We start from the raw sequence: 22,358 nt of genomic DNA, 5'->3' as shown, positions 1-22,358 counted from the left end.
CCCGGTAGCCCTAGCATTAACACTAGTGAGAGGGACAGCATAGAAGAGAGGAGTGAATTTAACAGTGAATTTGTTGGGAGCAACACTGGGATGGAAGAGGTCCGACCTGAGACTTTACGATTACCCCTGAGCATACTTGATGACACCATTCTGGATAATACCCTGGCTGTTATCCTTGAAGATAGCCCTATAGTTGATAGGTCGGGAGCCGGTAGACTAGGAGGTATAGCTGGTGGGGATGAGTCCTTAGTCCATGCCCTGACAAATGCTATTAAAATCTTACTTGCTCCCTAGAAGTTAGGCTTCATGAAATAGAAAAACAGCTCCAGGAACTACATAAGGATCTAAGAGCTCAGGAAACTCACCATGCTAATAGGGCAAGCCATGCAACTGCCCCAGCTAGTAACCCCCAGCAAGTGAACAAACGTTTAGCAGTGGTAAAAAATAACACACCCAAGACCCCACTACCGAACCGCCCCACCCCTGAGCATAAAAAAGGGAGTGACAAGCCCCACGCACTAGCTGAACCTTCTAACCAAACAAAGCCGAATAGACTTGCTGCCCCCACTCCAAATCCAGATTTAACTCACCCTGCAAAGGGCCAGAAACGTCGAAATATTAACTTACCGCCAGATGCCTGTCGCTATGTGATCATTTTGACAGGGGTACCGGAATTGGCCCCGTCATTCTTAGAACCTTTCCGGGCACTTAATAACAAGGTATGTCACTGGCTAGCTAATAATCACCCACTACCACCTAATACCTGCAGTAACATCTTGATGGTCGAGAGAGCACCTTGGGTAGGCCCCAATAGAAAGGTAGTGCACGGGGACTGTGTTGTAGTGACCTTTGAGGATCCCCGAACTGTGGAGTACATTTGCATGGGGAAACCAGGAACTAACGGTACTTCGATTGTGGCCAGACCATTGTCCTACTTCTACATGCCCGGGGAGCAGATGGATAATGGTTGGAGTTGGATGAGGGACACTAATCATGTCTGGGGAGGAAGGAGGCATGAGGTGCGTAGGGACTTGAACTGCTTTACCCAAGGTGATGGTGGAGCTGGAGGATGAACCTGATAAAGCGTAGAGGAGGGAGGCCTAATTACGGTGGTGGTGGAGTTGAAGGATGGAACCTGATACAGCGTAGAGGAGGGAGGTCTCATTACGGTGGTAATCAGTGTACTGGTGAATGGTATGGCCCCCAATTTATTCTACCCCTTATCCCTAGTTACAATCGGTATAGTGCTCTGGAGGATGTCGATTGACTCCTGGAACTCCCAGGAGCCTACCAGCCTACTATAGTACCAACCACGATTACAGAAAACATAGCCAGTAGCCCACATAGGTTAAATGTAGCCTGTGGCAATCCACTTCCAGTGCCATCTTCTTTGGTAAGTGGGGATGATAATCCCAAGGCCCAGGGTACTGTCCATACCTCGTGTGTGAGAACTGAGGTGGACCACTTTCCCCCGCTGGATACTAGTAATTTCGGGCATAAGGAGCTTATAGCTTCTGTTAATTCCAGTACTCCGATTCCCACCGATGGCCATGGCAATAAACCTGTCACACTACATACAAACTGTCAGAATAGTCATTTGAGTGTCATCTCTTGGAATGTCGCAGGTCTTGGGAATAAAATAGCACTTCCCGATTGGAATGAACTAATTGGAAGGTATGACCTGTGTATCTTCCAAGAAACATGGTGCTTGGAACCGGTGTATAAGCCTGGTTATTCTACCTTCCACGTCTCAGCTACTTCCTCTGGATGGGGTCGCCCGTCTGGCGGCTTGCTCGTCTGGGGAAAAATTTCCTTAAACTGTAAGATCACATACTCTGCTAATACCTCCCACAACATGATGAGGTTAACGATCTGGGTTCCCCAAGCCCCAGTGACTCTGGAAGTCATTAATATCTATGCTAGAGGTATACCAGGGGGCGGTAAATCCCCAACCATTGCCCTACTTGCAGACTCCCTATGCAACTGTTCCCCAGATACTTTGCCGTTATTGCTGGCGCCTTCAATTGCACCTTCGAACCGCTGGCAGCTGACGGCGCTATAGGTTTATTAGAGGAAGATGCAAGATGGGGAATCCCGCAATTGATGACTGCGCCAATCAAAAAATGGTCACCTGTCATTATCCAGTGTTGGAGCATGGTCTGGTAGCAGTGAATGGGCGCACGCCTTCTGACTTTTCTGGTGCTTGTACCTATAATAGGGTTGGTTGCCCGAGCAGGATAGACTACATTTTGGTTGATAAGAGACTGTGGAGATATGTGTCAGATATGGCAGTTATTCCATCTATCCATAGCGACCATAACCCACTATCACTTAGCTTGTGCAACCTGATAAATGTGGGGAATCCCCTGCTCAGAAATTGATTAACAATGGCGACTAGAGAATTAGTACCCTCAAATTGTAAAAGATTCATTAAATGGCATAAATTTGCCATTAACGAGCAAAAGACAAATGCCCTGGGGGAGATCTTAAGAGATCAGACCGAGAAGCTCTCTGCACTCTGTACTCATGATCCAGGTTCTGACCAGGTTAACACGGTCTACGTGGAGACAATTGACAAGATGGCCGCTCTCTTCCTTGATGGACGTGGGGCAAGCCAATTGAAGCGTAGGAAGACCACAGTCAGGTGGTATAACCACGAATGCAGAGGGGCTAAGTCCAAACTGATCTGTGCCATCAAAACCCGAGATCCAACAGAGGTTCGTCTAGCCGGAGCTGTGTACAGGCGTGTACTATTAGTGGCAAAGAGGGTTTGGGATGGTTCCCACTGGGAAGAGCTAAAACTGGCTAGCCAGAACAGGAACGGTGAACGATTCTGGGCCTTAGTAAGAAAAACTAATGACGGTGGCTTAGATCTATTACCTAATCATATCACGGACAGGGAATGGTTCGATCACTTTAGGAAACTGTACGCCGGGGTAGGGGCTCCCGAGATCAGTGAACTAACAGCAGAATGTATACTACCCCTGCACGATACACCCTCATCTATTGATCCTATAGGGCAGACCGAGGTTGAGTTTGCGATCAGCAAAATTGTCCCAGGCAAGGCACCGGGCCAGCATGGCATTCCTGGTGATCTGTTCAGAGCGAGCCTTAAGCAATGGGCCAAGTTCTTCTCCCTCTTGACTAATGCCCTCCTCCTTGGATCTCCAGTCCCAAGCTCATGGAGGGGGGCTGAAGTGATACCTATTTACAAGAAGGGGCCTAGGGGTGAACCTGCCAACTATCGTCCGATCAGCTTGATCGACGCTGGCCAGAAGGTGGTTGGCTGAGTCCTTCTGGAAAGGATCCTCTCTTGGGCAGAGGAGAACAATATTATCTTCTCCTTCCAGGCAGGTTTTAGGGCTTGTACAAGTACCGTAGATCAGGCTTTCAGGCTTTTATTACTCCATTGGAAGACAGTCTTGATCAGTAAGGGCAGTTTGTACTTGGCCTTTATCGATTTAAAGACCGCGTTCGAGCTGGTCCCTCGAGGGCGCTTGTGGGCGGTTCTTCATGAGATGGGGTTTCCTTTGCCCATTCTGAACTTGTTGGCCCGCATGCACGATGGAACGTATGCATGCATTCGGTGGGGCACACAGGAGCAGAAAACGGCAAAAATTCCAGTGAACAGAGGTGTCCGCCAAGGATGTGTCCTGGCGCCGACCCTCTTCTCCTTATTTGTTAATGGGGTGGTTTCTTTTTTATCGGATATTAATGCTGATGCCCCTAGCTTGGCTGGTGTGAAAGTCCCCGCCATGCTTTTTGCTGATGATACGCTACTAGTCTCCAAAACGCCCATGGAGCTCCAAAAATTGTTGGATCGGTTCTGTGTTTTTTGTAATCTAAGGGGCTTGGTTATTAACACTTCTAAAACCAAGCTCCTTTATTTTAATCCCAGTAGGAAAGCCAATCGCCCGCTCACACTTAATGAAGAGCCATTGGAGCAGGTTAAAATGTTTGACTATCTTGGGATCAGGATATCCGACCAACTTAAATGGAACTCTCACATTGAAAAAATGGCTTTAAACCGTAAACGGGTCGTGGGCATCATAGGCAGGGAGCATAGATCCTCAGTATCAATACCCATAGCTCCCGCTCTGGAGATTTATTCTGCAAAAGCAGTAGGCAGTGCACTGTACGGAGCAGAGCTTTGGGGTTTTAATAATGTTGATTTCCTCGTAATGGCGGAGAATACATTTTATAAGGAGCTTTTGTCTGTCCCTAGGATAACCCCAAGCAAGCCCATCCAATACAATCTTGGACGCAGATCTATTAAAGATCTTATAACTCTGCGTCCGCTCCTCTATTGGGCCCGCCTGTGGCGCACACCAGAGCTAGATAGCTATCAGGACGGCCTTAAAGAAGTTATGAACTTGCAGGGGTCTTACAAAATGGCTTGGCTCTCTAAAGTGAAGGAGCTCCTAATGGCCATTGGCCTGTGGGTTGTATGGGAGTCCTGTGCTTCAATATCTAAACTGGAGGTTAAGCGGGCATACTGGTTGTGGGTCGACGCCCAAGAATCTAGAGCGGATAATCTAGGTAGACTCACAGACTAGTTTCGCCTGCACAAGACAGTACCCTTGCTTGAACCCTATATGGATTTCATTAGAAAACCTAAAGATAGGGCCTTATATATCCAGTTTAGAATGGGAACTTTACCAGTCCGTGAACGCACCTCCAAATGGAAACCCTCCCATCAGACGCTTGCCACCTGCCCGCACTGCATCTTTGAACTGGAAACTATCCCACATGTCTTTTTTGTTTGCAGTGCCTATAACAAGCCCAGATCCAAATGGCTTAAACCAGTCTGTCGCCTACTTTAGACTAGAGGTTATGCCCCAGCATTAAGAATTTTACAATCCGATCCTAATACAGTACTGGCCTGCGGGGTAGCTAAATTTCTTAGCTGGGCGTGGGTGATTAGATTTAAAGCTATGTGATGAATTCTTTTTCAGGCGATCCCCCGTTGTTTTTATTCTCTTTTTTTTTTAATTAACTCAAAGCTGTAAATGGTTTAATGCTGTTTTATCTTGTCTTTTTAATTATTTATCAAGTGTTATATCTAATAACATGAATTGTATTTTTATTGTTCTGTGCTTTTATGATATTTCTATATCGAATAAAGCTTTGTGTGTGTGTGTGACTAGTAATTAACATACAGTAATAAGTCAATAATTCACGTGAATTTAGCCATGAGAATCGCTTTCACTTCTTTTTTTGAAGGAGGCAGTGGAAGGGTTCAGTCTTGTTTCTAATAAATAAATAAATCCTGCAACCAACACTGGAATCTGTGTTGGGGTAGGATTCCAACATGTTGGATTCCAAACATGACCGGTTTTGGTGCAGCCAATGTATAGTTAGACATCTTGTAATTGACTTGATGTCCACCAGATGTATAAAATGGCTGACTGCACTTAGATTCGACTCCTGGGTTTGTAGGGGGTGCCCTGCTCATGCAAGGCAACCTCATAATTATAACCAAGCACCCTACTTTCAAGATTGAAAGACCTACCTTAGGAGTGACTTATATGTTTTAAGTGTAGTGACCTCAAATAGAAGGAAACATGTCTGTGGTGAGTGGTGCTAGCACCAGCTCGCACAGGCTGCAATGGCAGGCATGTAGTCACAGTTTGAGTGGTCTCTCATGGGTGGCATAATACATGGGAGACCCCTGGTGTACGCATGCCCTGGGTACCTCAGTACCATATACTAGGGACTTAAAAGGGTACACCAGTAGCCAATGAGGACGGTACCAAAGTACTTACCATAGTCCAATTTAGGGAGCGAGCACAGTGACTGGGGTCCCGATTAGCAGGATCCCAGTCAGACTAGTCAGAAAACAGAATGGCACCAGGCAAAAGCGGGGGTGACCATAAAAACAGATCCTACTTTCCTACAGTTGTGCCTGGAGTAGACCTCAAAAGTCAGCACAGCCGAACCCAGCAAACAAATGCTTTCTAAAGAAAAAGTGAAGAAAGTGTGTATGAAGACATCAGACGAACAAGGACAGACAGCAGCAAGCACTTGATGCTAAATGTTATATCCTATCTTCAACATAGGCAAAGAAATGCCATGCCTACTTAATGCACATTATAAGAACTTTCATGTAATATGTGAGCATAATTATACTAATATTGACCATTTAAACAGCACACAAAAATACGAAATGATATTGGAACTTAATAATAGGCTTCTGTTACCACCCAATTCAATGGCCTAATTTGATTGGCATCAGACAAAAAGTGCGTTTTAGTTAGCCCTGCACGGATTCAGTCTTGACCCTTTCTGGCTGCTTAAAGATGTTTGCATCCAGCAAAAACACCACTAAACTTTCCCTCAGGCTCTAACTTTGCAACCTGTAGGGCATCCAAGTAGTTTTGCTGCACGAGTTGAAACCCACTGTGCTGTCTTGCTAATAAGTGAACATGCGAGCTGCAGGTTACACGCAGTGCTCTGCAGCTCTGCAACAGGCACATTAACTCCCTAAGATGTTTTGTAATGATTCGGCCCTTTGACTAGCACATTCCACGCTGCTCTCTGCGTTATGCGCCCTAACATGTGAGCTAGCCTGTCAGCGCTACACCCTGGACATACACAGATCTCTGCAGCAGGTGCCTGAATCCAGTGTGCCATCTTAAAAGTGCTACTAAACGTATAGGCTGCGGTATTCAATTCTTGTGGAAAAGAAAGGAGTGTCACTTTCACACGGGCGGGGCTCAAACTACCGACTATGTTTGAAGCAGAGGCCAGCCATGCCTGGGATGAAACGGATGGAATGTCCCGGGAGAGAAAATGAAAATTCGAGATTCAACGAGACCTTTAAATCCATATAGGCGGTCGTGGAAAGTGCGTGTATTCCAGGGGGGGGTCTATAAGCAGTAGGGTCCCATGGGCCCTGGTGCGAGCAAGGACAGTGGTGCATTGGAATGATGTTTGCATCGTAATACACAGCAATTATCAGTGTTCAGTGGGCCCCTCCGGGCTCTGGTGCTGCTGCACCTGCTGCACCAATGGCAGGAATTCATGGGGTTCGAATTGCTGTAGGATCCGGGTGACAGTCTTCGCATAAAGGGCGGTCAAGACAGGGCACCACCTTGCTGCAGCAGTGGTGTGACGATCGGCAACTAAATGCAACAAAATTACCCCTGAGCAGCACATCGAATTCTCGCAGTGTGGGAGGTGGGGCAAGGGGGGCTGGACACTAAGGCGAGCGCCTGGACATGCAACAGGCTGGGTCCTGCAACATGCATGCGTCCCAGGTGACGGCCACTGCCCCTGTCTCAGACTAACCAGGCGTTCCCCTATACTCCCTTCACTTCTGGGCCCCAGAACACAGAGAGGGCTTGCGAGCCCACAGACCCAGTGGCTTCATCCCAAGCACTGATCGGCCAGCTGAAACAACACGAGCCGGTAACTCGGTAATCTATGCAGCACCACCCCCTTCTGCATGTAGCAATAGGTAGCGCATAGAGCTGCGCCCGAGGCGCAGAGCTTCTAGTGTAATCACATGAGCCACTTCTGAATAATTCACTCTGGCGCTGCTGTTGTTTGTCCCGTTCAGCTGGTCGGATTGTGTTGTGTGCAGCCCCCCTCCCCTGTCTCACCCTCACAATGCCTGCGACTCCTGCGCATTGTTTTCCTGCTCAGTAAGTGTCTGCTCGATGGGGGGTCGTGGCAGGAGGCGCGGTGCCCTGAGCTCCCGGATGATCCCGGCTGCCTGCGCCGGGAGGCCTGCATTGTTCTCCGCGCCCCACCTCCGCGAGGTGAATCACTCTCACACAGCGCATTCCGCCCCCTCCCTCCCCTTGGCTCGGGCCGCGCTCTCCCTCTCTCTCTCAGACACGCCTGGGGTGGACAGGGGGAGTGGGCAGCGCAGAGGAGAAACCCAATCCTTGTATTTTCAGCCCGGGCTGCGCTGGAAGGCAGGGCTCAGTCAGACACACACAGGGAGAGGGTGTAAGTGAGACTCCGAAACAGGGCGGGGGGAGAGGCAGAGGAAACGAGGGGACGAGACAGAGAGGAAGAAGGAGTTACAGAGGGAAGAGGGGGGAAGAGGTATGAAGTGAGGAGGAGAGAAGAGGCCGGAGACTAGAAGAGCAGAGAGACAAAGAAGTGGGAAGAAAGGCGGAAGAGACAGAACGAGTCAGAGGAGAAAGAGGTAGAGGAGGGAGAGTGAAAGGAAGTGTGATAGGGGAACGTAGGAGGTCGAGACAGGTAAACAGAGGGAAACACATGTGTCTAGTGGGAACCAGGGGCAGATGTGGAGATAAGAAAGTGGAAAGAGCCTGGGTAACAAGGAATAAAAGTGACAGTGAGTGACAAGGAGGAAACAGGAGGGCGAAAGTAGAAAAGAATGAAGGTGGTAATTACACCAAAGGGAGAAAGCAACAGATAGGAAGGAGCGTGAGAAGGACTGACAAGTGGAAACGAGTCAGGAGCTTGAGGAGAGAGAAAACCGAGAGCAAGGTGAGGGGAAGAAGCGAAGTACTAGGAAACAGACACTGGGAAGGAGACAGGAGCAGAGTGACAAAAGGAAGCGGGCGAGACAGACAGAAAGTGGATAGAGGGGTAAGGACATCGAAAATAAAGGAGGGGCAGAGACAGATAGGAAGGAGGGGGCGAGGTGGGACAGGGTGCGAAAAGCAGACAGCGGGGGACGCAGGAGGCAGGGCTGAGATTTGTGAAGTGGAGCTGGACGTGTGAGGGAAACAGAGGCAGGAAGAGGAGGCCGGGAGAGCACCCGAGATAAGGAGCGCGTGAGAGCGACCCGGGAGCCCGCGAGACAAAGAGCCTGACAGCAGAGAGAGCAGAGTCCAGGGAAGGACAGACCCTGCCGGAGGAGGACAGGACACCCCTGGAGGACAGAACACCCCTGGAGGAGGACAGAACACCCCTGGGAGGAGAGGGCTCGATGGACGGGCTCTGACCGGGCAAGGAGACCGAGAGCTTTCCAAGTCACACAAGGTAAGCGCCTGCACCGAGACACATGCTCCAAAGTTTCTAAGTCCTGCAGTAGCTCAAGTCTGGGCACCGGGGGAGGGGCCGGGGGCGGGACCGCAGCGCCCGGACTGCGAGAATCGAGCTGTTTGGGGTAACTTCTGGTCTTTTAACCTTAGATCTACGTGCCCTAGGTGACGCAGTTGTGGAGGCTTGGGAAGCTGTGAGTCTGAGGGGTACGCATGGGGCTCCTCGGCAGTGTGCGTCCTGCTGGGAGGCCCCGCCTCCTCGCCACATTTGCCTGTTCAAAAACTCTCACACCTGGGCCGTTTGGTGCATATTCAAAGCTGGCTCTGTGTGTGAGGGAGCCGGGGGGGGGGGGCGGGGGGGCTGCACGGGAGGCCTCTCTGCTCTTCCTGCCCCAGCAGGGCGCATGGCCGGGAGCTATTATGAACTCACACACCCTCGTCCCCGCCCGGGACACTGGATTGTCACATCCCTCCGCCTGGAGAGCTGTGCTTCAGGCAGACACATTCCACTTGTACACATCACACAGCAGAGCTAGCCTTCTGACACCTCACACAGAGAGGTCCGGGCCGGCAGAGTTATCACGTTACCTTTCACCAATCATACATACGCATTCACAGCAGAGCTATCCCTCTGAGTGACACATCAGGCAGTGTGAGTGAGGTACGGGCGATCAGAACTGCCACCATAGCGTTCACAAACCAGACAACACGAACTTCCCACAGGGCGGGACTGGCACACATTACCTCCTCGTTAGTCTTCCTCGCCACATGACTTACATAGTGAGCTTCAGCTCCACGACAGAACCCTCCAAAGTAAAAAAAGCCTCCCACCCCCTCCCAACATGGCCGACCAGTCACACCTGACCTCTATAAGAGGCGGGCCGGCCCAACCAACAGCCTGTTTTTTTTGTTCTGCGCGATTCTCTCCAGAGGCGCTGTACAGGTAAGATGGGCCTGCTTTGCTGGTCCTTGGGGTTTGGGGTTGAGGATCCTGCTTTAGCGGTCCCTGTTGCCTTAGACTCAAATCCCCCCCCCTCTTCCTTCCCCCGGTCCTGTGGGGCCGGTTAGGTGCTGCTGTAGCGTGCCAGAGGTTTACAGGGGGGGGGGGGCGGCCGGGGGTGTGGGGTGTTTGTACATTCCCGTGTCTCCCCCGGTCGTTACTGAAGGGTCCTTGCCCGTTTGGGGGCTTCGGGTCCGGCGCTGGAGGTTCTCCTGTGTGTGTGCTGGGGCTCCGATTGCTTTCAAACGCATGTGCGTGGGAACGCGCTGTTAGTGCACTGCACGCCCCTGCTGGCCGCGTGGAGACAGTATGTGTGGTCACGGGCTGTTTCCCCATTTTTTCTGCTGTACGGGCGTCTCCGGGTGTCCCGGTTCCGTGTCTTGTGACATGCCTGTGACCATGCTTGGGGCGCATCTGTGGTGCGCGGCGCTCCTACGGCGGTGCTTGCACTGTGACTTGCCGGGATTGTGCGCCTCGGCGTGCTTGGGCTTTGCACTTTGATACGGCGCGTACCGGCCTGGGGGCTGCGGGGGCGGGCTCGGTCCTACCTTGTTTTTCTGCGGGTCCTCTGCGGCTCCGCTGACCGGGTCCGGCCTCTCCTGCCGGCCTGGATCTCGGTAGTGCGGCGCTGGTCGCTGCCGCCTACGTTCGGGGTTTTCTTGCCCTGGGGCCCGCGGCTGCTTGCCGCGCTGGGATTGGCTCCGGGCGCCTCCCGCCTCTTGTGGGCGGGGTTTTGTTTCCACCAGGGCCTGTGTATGCCTTCGTCGGCCACGGCTGTTGGGAGTGTGGTCCAATGGTTTGGGCTGCAGCCCCTGAGGCCGAGGTCTCGCCCGGGACCTGGGTTTGATTCCCCGCCTCGGCGGGTCTTGGGCTTTGAAGTCCCTCGGAACTGAACTGGCCGACGGGAGGTCGCTACATGCCGCGGGTTGCCTCTCCTTGGCGGCACGGAGCTGTGCTGGACGCCCTTGGGGTCCAGGGGGTCGCCTCCCGGTGTTTGATTGTTTTTCCCGTCTCCGGACTTTTCCCTTCTTCCGACCACCTCAGCTCTTGGTTGACGTCCTCAGGCGGCAGCTGCTCGGCTGGGTTCCCCTGCTGGCGCGGCTGTTTGGTGTCATGCTTTTCACTGCAGCCACTGTTTGTGCGGGCGGACGTGGGTTCAGATCCCACTTCTGACGTTCCGTTCCAGCGTCCTGGGGGCCCGTGTTTCCGCCGGTGGGGAGTTGTACTGTGTGGTCGGTACTTGGGGCACCCTGAGCAGTCAGGTTGGCCGAGTGTTCTATGCTTCTGTGGTGCTGTGCCTTCTGGTCACCTCTTGGTGGCGGGGGTCCTGGTACCTCTTCTGTCGCCGTCGGCGGGGCCTTCCTTTTCCTGCTGTGCTCGCTACGGCTGCACATATACGTAAATTGGTAGTGGAGAAGTGTGGCTCAGTGATTAGCGGCAGGCCCTGGTGCAGTGGTCTGGCCCGGGTCCTGGGTTCAGTTCCCTGCCTCGGCGGGTCTTGGGGTTCACAATTTTCCACAGTCCTGATAATTCTCGCCTCGGTGCCTATTCCAATCATGGTGTCCCAATCTGCATCTCTGGGCAATGGCTTGCTTATTCTCCACACCGGCCCCCACGTTGCTAAGGATGCCTGGCCTCCACCTTGGGGGTGTCCGGGAGTGGGCGCCTCAGAGAGGGAAAGCCAGGATGGGTTCCACACTCCACAGCGGCATTCGTACAGGCGCCTTGAGACCCTTGCGGGTGCGTAGTGCGCTATTCTTGTATCGATTTACGCTACAGAGGAGATTGGCTTGGCCCCTGCGCTGGGATGACACGCACATTCGTGTTTCGTTCCATAGTTTGGCTTGCTTTTCCCTCCTCCGGCGGCGGTGGTTGTTCCCGGGGTTTCTCTGGGTGCGTTCTCTACGCATGTCTCCGGACTCCCTTCCTCTGCCTGTGTCCGTTGTGATGGGCGTTGTGGAGGTGGGTTTGTCACCTTTCCCGCTCTGGTGGCCGCGGGGATGGCTCGGCCGTCTGGTCTGGCTACGTCCTTTTCGGCGGTGACAGAGTTTTCTAGGTGGCCTATTCTGGCTGTCTCCTGCCCTTTCATTTGGGGCCCGCTCCCCTGGGCGCAGCCTACCTTCGGTCTCCTCGTCCGCCTGTGGGTGAGGGCGTCCCGCCCTTGCATGGGTGGGGTCCTTCGGCCATGCCACCCGGAGTTCAGGGAGTCGGTCTTCACGAGGTGCGTTCAGGTTTGGCTCCCGGGCACGAGTTTCGGCTATTCCCGGTCTCGTACTGGTGCTGCCGCTCCCTTTTTCGCCCCTAGATCCTGTCTTCGGCCATCTCACTCCAGGGGGTTCCCTGGGGGGGGGGCTGTCGCCGCCGTTACGTCCCGTCTTGGGACGTGGCTGTCTCGGTTCTTGGGCTCTTCGGGCTTGCTGGCCGGTGTCCGGTCTTGCTTGTCTTGCGGACTTTCCACGGGGTCCCACTTTCTCGACGGGTTCGGGTACCTACTCCTTCCCTTGTCTAAACTGAGGGGTTTTCTGGGACCATGGGTTGGCCTGAGAGGCCGGACTGCGAGTGGGGGTCCCCACTCTCGGTTGCGGGTGCTTCCGTTGGGCTTGCCTTCTGGCCCGTGGGTGTGGACTGTTCTCATGGCCCGCCTGGTGGTTCTTCTTCGCCGGGAGGGGGTCTTGGTGTTCCCTGTCTGGACGTGTGATGCATCTCGGCCTCGTCTTTTTCATGGGTGTGGCTTCACGTCAGGCGGTGTCTCCCCTCCATCGGCTCCCTGCTCTATGTGCGGTGATCCCTTCTGTTCCCGTCTCGGGCTTGTCCTCCTTCGGGGGTCGTATGCCTGGACCCGGTCCTCCCCTCTGCTTCGTTCAGGTGGGGGCGTCCTTTGGCGCTGGGTCGTTAGGGGGTCGTTGGGATCTCCTTCAGTCACGCAGCTCCTCGTGCTTCGGGAGTTGCTGGCAGTCCTCCTGGCCTGCCGTCTTTTGCTCCTTTGCTTCGGGGTCCCCATGTCTTGGTCGGGTCTGTCGACCTGGTGGTGTGGAGCGGTGTCTACCTTCAGGGGGGGTGCGCGGTTCGCTCCCTTTGGTTGCGCACTTGGGGGTTGTTTTCTTGGGCGGAGTCGTCGGTCCTGTCCCTTCGGGCTGTCTTTCCCCCGGGGTCCGCTTTTTGTGGAGGCGGATCGACTGAGTCGGATCTTTCCTTCGTTGCCTTTTCTCGCCCTGACCCCGGTGGTGTTTCAGCGCCTGGTGCCTCGACTCGGTCTGCCTCTGGTGGATCTGTTCGCGGACGGGGACTCGGCCCTCCTGCCCAAGTACTACTCTCTCCTCCCGGGTCCGGGGGTATGGCGGGTGGATGCCCTGTCATTCGCTTGCCCTTTCGGTCTACTGTGCGCTTTTCCCCCGTTCCCTCTGATACCCTGGGTCCTCTGCAAGATTCGCTTGGACAGGGCCAGGGTGCTTCTGGTGGTTCCCGGCTGGGTCCGCCGCCCCTGGTACCCTCTCCTTTGCGGGCTGGCGGTTCAGGCCTACTGGCCGATCCCGGATCTTCCCGTTCCATTGTTGAGACCCCCGCTCCCGGAGTCGGTGTTGCGCCGGCTCCATCTGCGGGCCTGGCTCTTGAGCGGATGACGCTGCTTGCTCGGGGTTGTTCTTCTGGGGTTGTGGTTTTGCTGCTGGGCTCCCGCAGGTCTTCCACATTTTCTTCCTATGCCCGGCACTGGGCTTCTTTCTCGCGTTGGTGCGGTCGGCTTGGTGCTGACCCCGCCACCGTGGACCCCTTGCGGGTCTTGCTTTTCCTGGCTGAGGGGTTTTCCTTGGGCTTGGCCCCTTCTTCCCTGAGGGCCCAGTGGGCTGCCTTGCGGGCCTTCCGCAGTCCGGTTTTCGACGGGCTGGATTCCCTGGTGGCTCGCTGGCTCCGGGGTTGTTTTCTCCGTCGCCCTCGGGCGCTCTGCCTGTCTCCCCCTTGGGTTCTCCCTCTCGTTCTACGAGCACTTCGGGGTCCGCCCTTGGAGCCCCTGGCCTCGGTGGCTTTGCGGTTCCTCACCTTGCGGTGGTTTTCCTGGTGGCAGTGGTGTCTGCTGGGCGATCGGGCGAGCTGGGGTCGTTCCTCCGCTCCCCTCCCTTCTTGCGGGTTTTGCCGGACGGGTTGCTTCTCCATCCTGTACCCCGTTTGCTTCCCAGGGTTCCTTCCCTGGTGTACTGGTCTCGGGAGGTGTCATTACCTTCTTTCCCTCCCGACACGAATCCTTCCTTGTCATTGCTGGATGTCCGGCGTGCTGTTTTGACTTCTCTTGAGCGCACGTCTTCCCTTTCCCGGTGTGATAGCCTGTTCGTGACGTTCGGTCCAGTTCGTTCTGGCCACGAGCCATCTCTTTCCACCTTGTGTCGCTGGCTGAAACGGGCTATCGTCCTTTCCTATGCATCTCTGGGTTCAGCGGTGCCGGCGGGGGCCCGGGGTCGGCCCACTCGGAGTGTGTCTGTGTCCTGGGCCTCCTTCAAGGGGGTCTCCACTGAGGTTGTTTGTCGGGCGGCGACGTGCTCGTCCCCACACATGTTCGTGGAACACTTTCGCGTTGTCTTGGCTGTCCCCGGGGGACTTCTCTGGGGCCATTCTGAGTGCGGGAGCTGTGGCTCCTTGATGGTTTTTTCTTTATGTCTTGATTCAGGTTTCCTGTAATTCCTGTTTTCTTTTCATTATTCTTATTACACCTTGTGTTGGTTTATCTGCATCACCGTGTGGTGTTGTTCTTATGGTGGTCAATGAAGCCTTGTTGGCTTGGGTATTTGCTCACTATGTAAGTCATGTGGCGAGGAAGACTAACGAGGAGGTAATGCCCCGGTTACTTACCGGTAATCTTCATTACTCCGAGTATAGTCTTCCTCGCCACATGAGTTCCCTCCCCCCCTCCCTGTCTGGCTATCGGCTTCATTGTTTGCTTGGTAGTTCAGGCTGTTGGTTGGGCCGGCCCGCCTCTTATAGAGGTCAGGTGTGACTGGTCGGCCATGTTGGGAGGGGGTGGGAGGCTTTTTTTACTTTGGAGGGTTCTGTCGTGGAGCTGAAGCTCACTATGTAAGTCATGTGGCGAGGAAGACTATACTCGGAGTAATGAAGATTACCGGTAAGTAACCGGGGCATCACGCAGTCTTCACAGCAGAGCTATCTTTCAGACGGACATACTTTTAGTGTCTCCATACTCGTAGAGCTACCCTTCGCTCGACCATCAATCACAAAGGCGCAAATCTCAAAATAGAGCCACCTTGGAGAGTACATGGTCATTAGATCTGACAGGTAGGTAATACACACCTCCCATGTCACACAGCAGAGCTACCCCTTACAGAACGTACCTTGTGAGCTCACGCTTCTTACAGCAGAGCAAGGGTCGCCACCTGACGGCACGGGTCTTGGTGGCACAATGGGAGACCTGTGTTGGTGCACCTATACAGCAGAGCTTAGCTCTCATGTACGCACATTACACCGACCGCACAAGCTACACCCTCACTCCACGATGCTCTCTGTTCTTAAGGCGGGGCCACAGTTTTGGGATTGGATGTCTTCGCATGCTTGGGAGGGGTCATTAGAGGTCAGACTTTTCTTATTCAGTTTGGGATGTGATGAAGAGAGTGGTATGATGGATTCTGCTTTGGGGATCACTCTCTTTCTTGCGTTCTGATATTCTCTCGAGTATGTTTTTTGAAGCAATTTTCCACCATGTTCTCTTCGGCAAAGATGTCGCCCTTGTTTCCTTTTTAAATGTATTCAGTCAATCAAAGTTTGTTTGGCTAATTAAAACCGTAACAATGTTACCAAGGAACATAGAAAGAAATCTATGAACGCGCTGCAGACCAACCAAGACTTACGCACTCGCACAAGGCCCTCCCTCTTACATTACATCGTCACCACCCACACACTGTGGCCATGTGTTCATTTGCTGCATTGCTTACCTTCTGAGGTACGTGCCCCTACCAATACTTTCACCTCTCAGCTCGTCAATGAAATTGTTAATGTTGGGTTTTGTTTTTTCCAAATCTGTAAAAATCCTTACTTTTGCACAAGAGCACAGTATTGGTGCACAGTGTGAGAAGCTGATACTGTTGTATGAGAGGCCAATAATGGTGCACATTGTGAGAAGCTGACACTGGTGGTTAGCATGTGAGACCGGTATTGGTGCACAGTGTGAAAAGCTGGCACTGGTGGTTTGCACAGGAGCCCGGTATTGGTGCACAGTGTGAGAAGCTGACACTGGTGGTAGGCATGAGGAGCTGGTATTGGTGCACAGTGTGAGAAGCTGACACTGGTGGTAGGCATGAGGAGCTGGTATTGGTGCACAGTGTGAGAAGCTGACACTGGTGGTAGGCATGAGGAGCTGGTATTGGTGCACAGTGTGAGAAGCTGACACTGGTGGTAGGCATGAGGAGCTGGTATTGGTGCACAGCGTGAGAAGCAGACACTGGGTTTGGATGAGGGGCCAGTATTAGTGCCCAGTGAGAGAAGCTGACACTGGTGGTTTGCATGCGAGGCCGGTATTAGTGCAAAGTGTGAGAAGCTGACAGTGGGTTTGCATGAGAGGCCAGTATTGGTGCACAGTATGAGAAGCTGACCCCGGGTTGAAATGAGGCCCCCCATGGTGCACAGTGTGAGAAGCTGACACTGCCCAAGAGTGTGAAAAGTCGCCAGCGGGCATTGTGAGAAGCTGCCCTTGGCAGCTTGAGGAGAAGTCACTGGTGGGCAGTGAGAGTGGCACTGGTGAACTGTGTGAGAAGCTGCTATTGACAGTTTGAGGAGAAGTAACTGGTGGGCAGTGAGAGGGTGGCACAGGTGAACAGTGTGAGAAGCTGACATGGTGGGTGGCGTGCAGGGCTAGCATTGGCTCTGTGTGAGAAGCGGTCTCTGAGGGATAGTTTGAGGAGGAGGTAGCTGTGGACAGTGAGTCTGGGACTGGTGTGCGGTGTGAGAAGCTAGCACAAGTGAGCATTGTGAGGAACCAACACTGATGGGCATTGTGGGAACTAACAGTCATGGGTTTTATAGCGCCTGCATAGGTTGGTAGTTTGAAACGCTATCCCTGGTGAGAAGCTGGCACTGGTAGAGAGTGAGATGTTGGCACAAGCTGCTTTGTGAGAAGATTGTACAGTGGGTAGTGTCAGCAACTGGCACTATTGGTCACTTCTGCCTCTTAATGGACAATGTTAGAAGACGAAGCTGACAGGCTTTTGTGAGAGCTAAAAAGGACAGTGAACTAAGATAGCATTGGTAGGCAGTGTGAGACCCCGGCACTGCTGAGTACCATATGAAGCTGTCAAGAGTGGGCATTGTGAGAAGATGTAACCGATGTGCTCTGAGAGAAGCTAGTATTAGTGGGTAGCGTGAAGAGCCGGCACTGAATGAAGAGCTCAATAGTGGGCAGTGTGAGAAGCTTGCACTGGTAGGCAGTGTGGAATTTTTAACTTGTTAGCTTTGTGACAAGGTAGTATTACTGATAGTGTGAGAAGCTGGCACCGCTGGGTGCTGTGAGAAGCTGTCACTAGTGTACACTGTGAGAGACGTTCAAACACTGAGCAATGTGTAATAAGTTAGACCAGGTGAGTAGTGTGAGCAGCTGGCACCGGGGGTGGGGGCGCAGTATGAAAAGTTAGAACAGTGAGAGCATGAGGAGCTGCCATTGGGGGGCCTTGTGAGAAGTTAGCATAGGTGGGTAGGGTGAGAAGCTGGCGCTGGTGGGCTGGACGTCTGTAACTCGCCGGACCTTTTGTTGGGTGGATCATCACTCTCTGCTTTGTTGTTCGTGTTAAGAGACGCGTCTTGAGCTTAAGGACAGTTTACAGACCGGGAGGCTGGTTAACCGGAGCCTCCTTGAATAACATTGGTTGAGCTGAGATGTGCCGCACCTAGGAAGTGCGCTGGTGGAGTAGGGAGTCATCTGCCCCCATTAACTGGGATGGTTAAGTAGGGTGCACATTTGAAACGCATTAGATGAGTCTTTTCCCTTTATAAAACTACTAAAATGGACTAAATCCGTATTTCCCTCATATAAGGCAATGGGGGCATGAAACGGAAAGTACTCGTACATACGTTTTCAGAGCTGTTTTTCAGTCCAAGTCTACCAGACAGTGCAGCTGTCTGGTTTGCTAAAGACCTCTTGGGGACATTCAGAAAGCTGACCTAGGAATGCATTCCTCCCGTTGAGTACCATTGGCTTTGTGGTTTGTAACTCCAGTTTTCTTGCTTTCCATTTGCTGGCTTCATTTGTCTTAGGCTGTCCAGCGTGAGTTCATAACTTCCCTTGATATTGTCAGCATCCTTGGAGCACTCCCTTTCTGTAAACAGGCCTGTAAATCTTGTACTTATCTCGCAAGGTCAAGTGTCAGGCGCTGTCTTCTGAGGGGCCAGTTCTTGTTTACTTTTCTTTCTCTGACTTTAAAGTGAGAGGATTTATGTGACAATTTTCCTGGATACAGGGGGTTAGAAAGTATTTTTTCCAGCACATGACAACATTTAAATGAACTGTAAGTATTTAAGAATATATCAGAATTAGGAAAACATATGAAGCACTTTTTTTTGTTATTTCTGAAGTGTGTTGGAAACAAATCCTTTAATATGATCAAAATAAATCATTGCACAAGGTGATGCAATTTCCACACGTTTTTGTCTGTGCACTGAATTTGATTTGAATTTAAAAACATTTGTAAAGCGCACTTTTACCTAGCGGTTTCATGGCGCTGTATAGTTGTATTAGTAAAACTATATGTCTGAGCAAATTTAATGGCAATTTCAATTGAAAATGTGTTGTCTGTAATGGCCATGTGCTACCACACCATGAATACTCCACTCCTCGCCACACCTCTCTACTCTGCACCACTCCACACCATTGCACTCTACTCTACACCACTCCACTTTTTTACACCACTTGACGCCACTCTGCACCACTCCACTCTATGCCACTGCATTTTACACCTCTCTACTTTACCATGTACGACTCTACTCTATGCCAATACACTCTGTGCAAATCTACTCTATGCCACTCTACTCTGTGCCATTCTACTCTGCGCCACTGCACTCTGCGTCACTGTACTCTACACCGCTGCACTCCACTATGCACCACTCTAATCTACACCACTGCATTCTATGATGTTGCATTGTACACCGCTCAGTTCAATGCCACTGCACTCTGCACCTCTATACTCTGCAACACTCTATGCCAATGCACTCTGCACCAGTCCACTTTACTGCGTCACTCCAGTGTATGCCACTCTATACGACTCCACACTACGCCACTCCAATACACAACATTCTCTGCCACTCCACAACACTCTACTCCGCACCATTCCACTCTGTGACGCGACACTCCACGACACTCCATGCCACTCTTCTCTGCGCCACTAACTTTTATCCATGCTGAAAAGCAGCCACACTGCTGTAGAACATGGCTAATGCGCATTAGAGAGCCAATAGTTCTTTGGTGGGCGAGACCTATTGGCTTTGCCAAAGCTTGTTTGAACACTGCTTTTAACACTGCCATTTTCCATTCCTTGCTACCCGGAGTTTATAGTGCCTTTCAAATCCATGACTTGACATGATTGAGAAGGGCGGCGGTACACCCAGTGTACTGATTGTCACAAGTGTGATGCATTGTTTGGGTTGACAGGATTGTGATAAAACTGCGGCTTGCATCGCCGGCTGGATGATGAGTGGGGTGGTAGACTAAGGAGTGGGTGCCCCTGTGTACTGCACTGTTTGAGCAGGGGATGGGTGCCCTATGACAAGCTTTAGTGGATCATGATGGGGCACCTTTGAATTGTTTTGGCAGATTAGGCCACAGGCTGCACCTAAGGGTTGCATCGGTTGAGTGTGGAAGGGGGGCACTTGTGAATTGATTGAGGAGAGAAAGGATGCACCTATGAATTGTTTAGGCATGGAGTGGGTGCATCTATGGAAATATATGTCCCTGTGGATTGCATTGATTGGGTACGGATTGTTGATTTTTAGGGAACAGATGCACCTATAGATTGCATGAATTGAGCAGGTGTACCTATGAACTATACTACTTAAGTAGGGCATGGGGTGTACTTCTGAACTGGACTGCATGAGTGGATTGCGTTGGTACCAGGGGTGTATCTATGGAAATCTTTGGTGATTAGGGATGGGGTGCACCTATCGATTGAACTGGTTGAATGTAGAGTTGGCCTGCCCATACACTTCCAACTCGGACTCTAGACTCTCCCCTTAGGCCTGTGCGGAGTTAGTGGAACTCCGCGAAGTGACCAAAAAACTCTGCCACAATACGCAGACTTTTGCAAGCAGAAAGGTGTGTTAGGTTGCGCCGTTCGTGCTGTTTTTCGCGACAGGTGTTTGTCCCACGCTGTCAGATCAGCAGGAACGGCACCATGTGCAGCACAAGAGGGCGCGGCCTCTTTCTGCCGCTCGAGTAGAAGTTCTACTTGAGCGTCCGCTTCCTCAACGCGAGCTGTAGCGACCATCCGTGACCGCCTGTTTTGTTTCTTGGAACTCTGCGCGCTCCACGGAGTGAGAAATACTCTGCGAACAGATCAAGTTCACCACCCAAGCCTACTCTCCCTAAGCATGGGACTGCTGTGCAACGCGATGCAATCACAAACTGCAACCTTTATTTAATCCAGGACTTCTGAAAATAGTCTTAAAATCTATATGTAGATAAGATACCAGAGTGGATTGATGCTCACAGTTTAAATAAAGTAAGTGGATGTTTAGAATGACTACAAACCATGCTGGTTAGTTGGAAGACACCCGCTACGCCTGTGATGCCGTCTTGGGGCAACACTGCATGCTGCACTCGAAGCTTTCTTTCAACTCGCCTCTAATTTTATATACAACGCCCAGTGGTGCCCACCAATTCCGTGTTACGGCCTCTGTCCTGCCCACAGCACCGAAACAAAACTATGCCCCAATTAAACACTATCAACAAATCCCTCTTGCTGGCCATTGCTCTTGCTGGTCCGGATAAGGCCATTTCATCTGCAGGGCTCCATATGGTGTCTGCCCTCTTTCAAGCGCTCTCGCTGTTTGCAGGTGAGGGGATTGCGGCGCGAGGAGACACTCTGATCCCACAGTATGGTAAAGCACGGGTTAGAAATCACGTTTTGTGAGTTCCCCAGACGACATTTTGTGCAGAAGACTAAGCCTCTGCACTGAGAGGGCCCAGCCATAGAAACCCTGCCTCTACTTTCGTTGTGCTCTTTCTTGGCCATGCCATGGTGGGCATAATATACTCAAGTAAAACATTGGTAAGTTTATCAAAAGGCTTTTGCCGTCAAAATGACGTGGGGCCCCAGACTCCGTCACATCTCACGCAACGTGATGTGTGATTGGCTTTGCCTTCAGGTCCTGGCACTTTAGGAATTGTACTGATTTCCCCTCCGTAGGCCATGTTGGCAATCCGTTTGGGAGACCATTGTGTGAAGCGAGGCATGGTGAGTTCAGAGGCCCTTTTGTTTCCGGAGGTCCCCACCCGTGTCAGAGGGGGGTCATTCGTGTACGTAAACGGCCGCGTTGGGCTTTCCTAGGGCACGCGAGCTATGGCACCCCTCACAGGCGTGGGCACCAAGGCCTGCGCCTGTGATGCCTTTGCTGGGTGTTGTCTGGAATGTACATCTGAACGGGACGTCAGGAGGGGCTCGTGAATATTCACCATACGGGGGCGGCGGGGTCTAGGAACAGTTGTCTTTTATGCTCCGTCCCACTGTAAATCTTTGTTTACTGCGAGAACCAAGCGTTTTGACCCTTTGCGGCCACTGTCCGGGGGTTGATAATTATCGACCTTTCAACTTCACCAGCTTTCCACTCCTACAGTGCCAGTCGAGAGGAGATTTTACAGATGGCCAGCTTTCTGGTACATATGAGGACGGGTGGTGGGTGGGAATAGGATGCCTGCATTATAAAGGGGGGAGTGAGGGGGAGACCTCCGAGGGAGGTGATAAGGCAGGGCACAGAGAGCGCATTAGACATGTGTCTGGAGTGGGAGAAGAGATAGGGGCGCAGGTAAGGCAAGGCACAGACGTCAGAGACGGGTAGTAAGCAGGGCCGGTTTTAGCGCTGGTGATGCTCGGTGCCACGTTTGTTGGCGACCCCAATGACCTTCTCCATGGATTCCCTCACTACCACCCTTTAACAGTCCCCCTCAAGTCGCCATAACCACTCTTTCTCTTATGATTTTCCCAATAGCCACTCTTAATAACCACTCTTTCTCTCATGAATTTTTGAATAGCATCCGTCGTACACATTTCTGAGACAATAAATCATAACTCAAACGCAGAATTTCAAACTTAACACGATGTTTGGGGGTTGGTTTTACAAATAAGAATTGATTCTACCCAAGTGAACCTTTTTTGCAACATTGGGATAAAAAAAACTGGTGGGAAAATCATAGC

General features: G+C 52.0%; 1 protein-coding gene and 1 non-coding gene across 2 annotated transcripts in view; both read left to right on the top strand.

The window, feature by feature from the left end:
- Positions 1–8,665: 8,665 nt before the first annotated feature.
- LOC147701703 (uncharacterized) overlaps positions 8,666–22,358 on the top strand; it is a 241,016-nt gene continuing 227,323 nt past the window's right edge. Inside the window, exon 1 of the mRNA XM_086930336.1 lies at positions 8,666–8,964. The gene's annotated coding sequence lies outside the window, so the exon portion shown is untranslated. The remainder of the gene's footprint in view (positions 8,965–22,358) is intronic.
- Positions 11,706–11,808, top strand: LOC147701704 (U6 spliceosomal RNA). Its single transcript, XR_015298499.1, has one exon. It is a non-coding gene; the product is annotated as a U6 spliceosomal RNA (small nuclear RNA).

This window comes from Lissotriton vulgaris, chromosome 7, assembly GCF_964263255.1.
Source record: "Lissotriton vulgaris chromosome 7, aLisVul1.2, whole genome shotgun sequence".
Lineage (NCBI taxonomy): Eukaryota > Metazoa > Chordata > Amphibia > Caudata > Salamandridae > Lissotriton > Lissotriton vulgaris.
The sequence above is the reverse complement of the archived record's forward strand: the minus strand, read 5'-3'. Positions and strand labels throughout refer to the sequence as shown.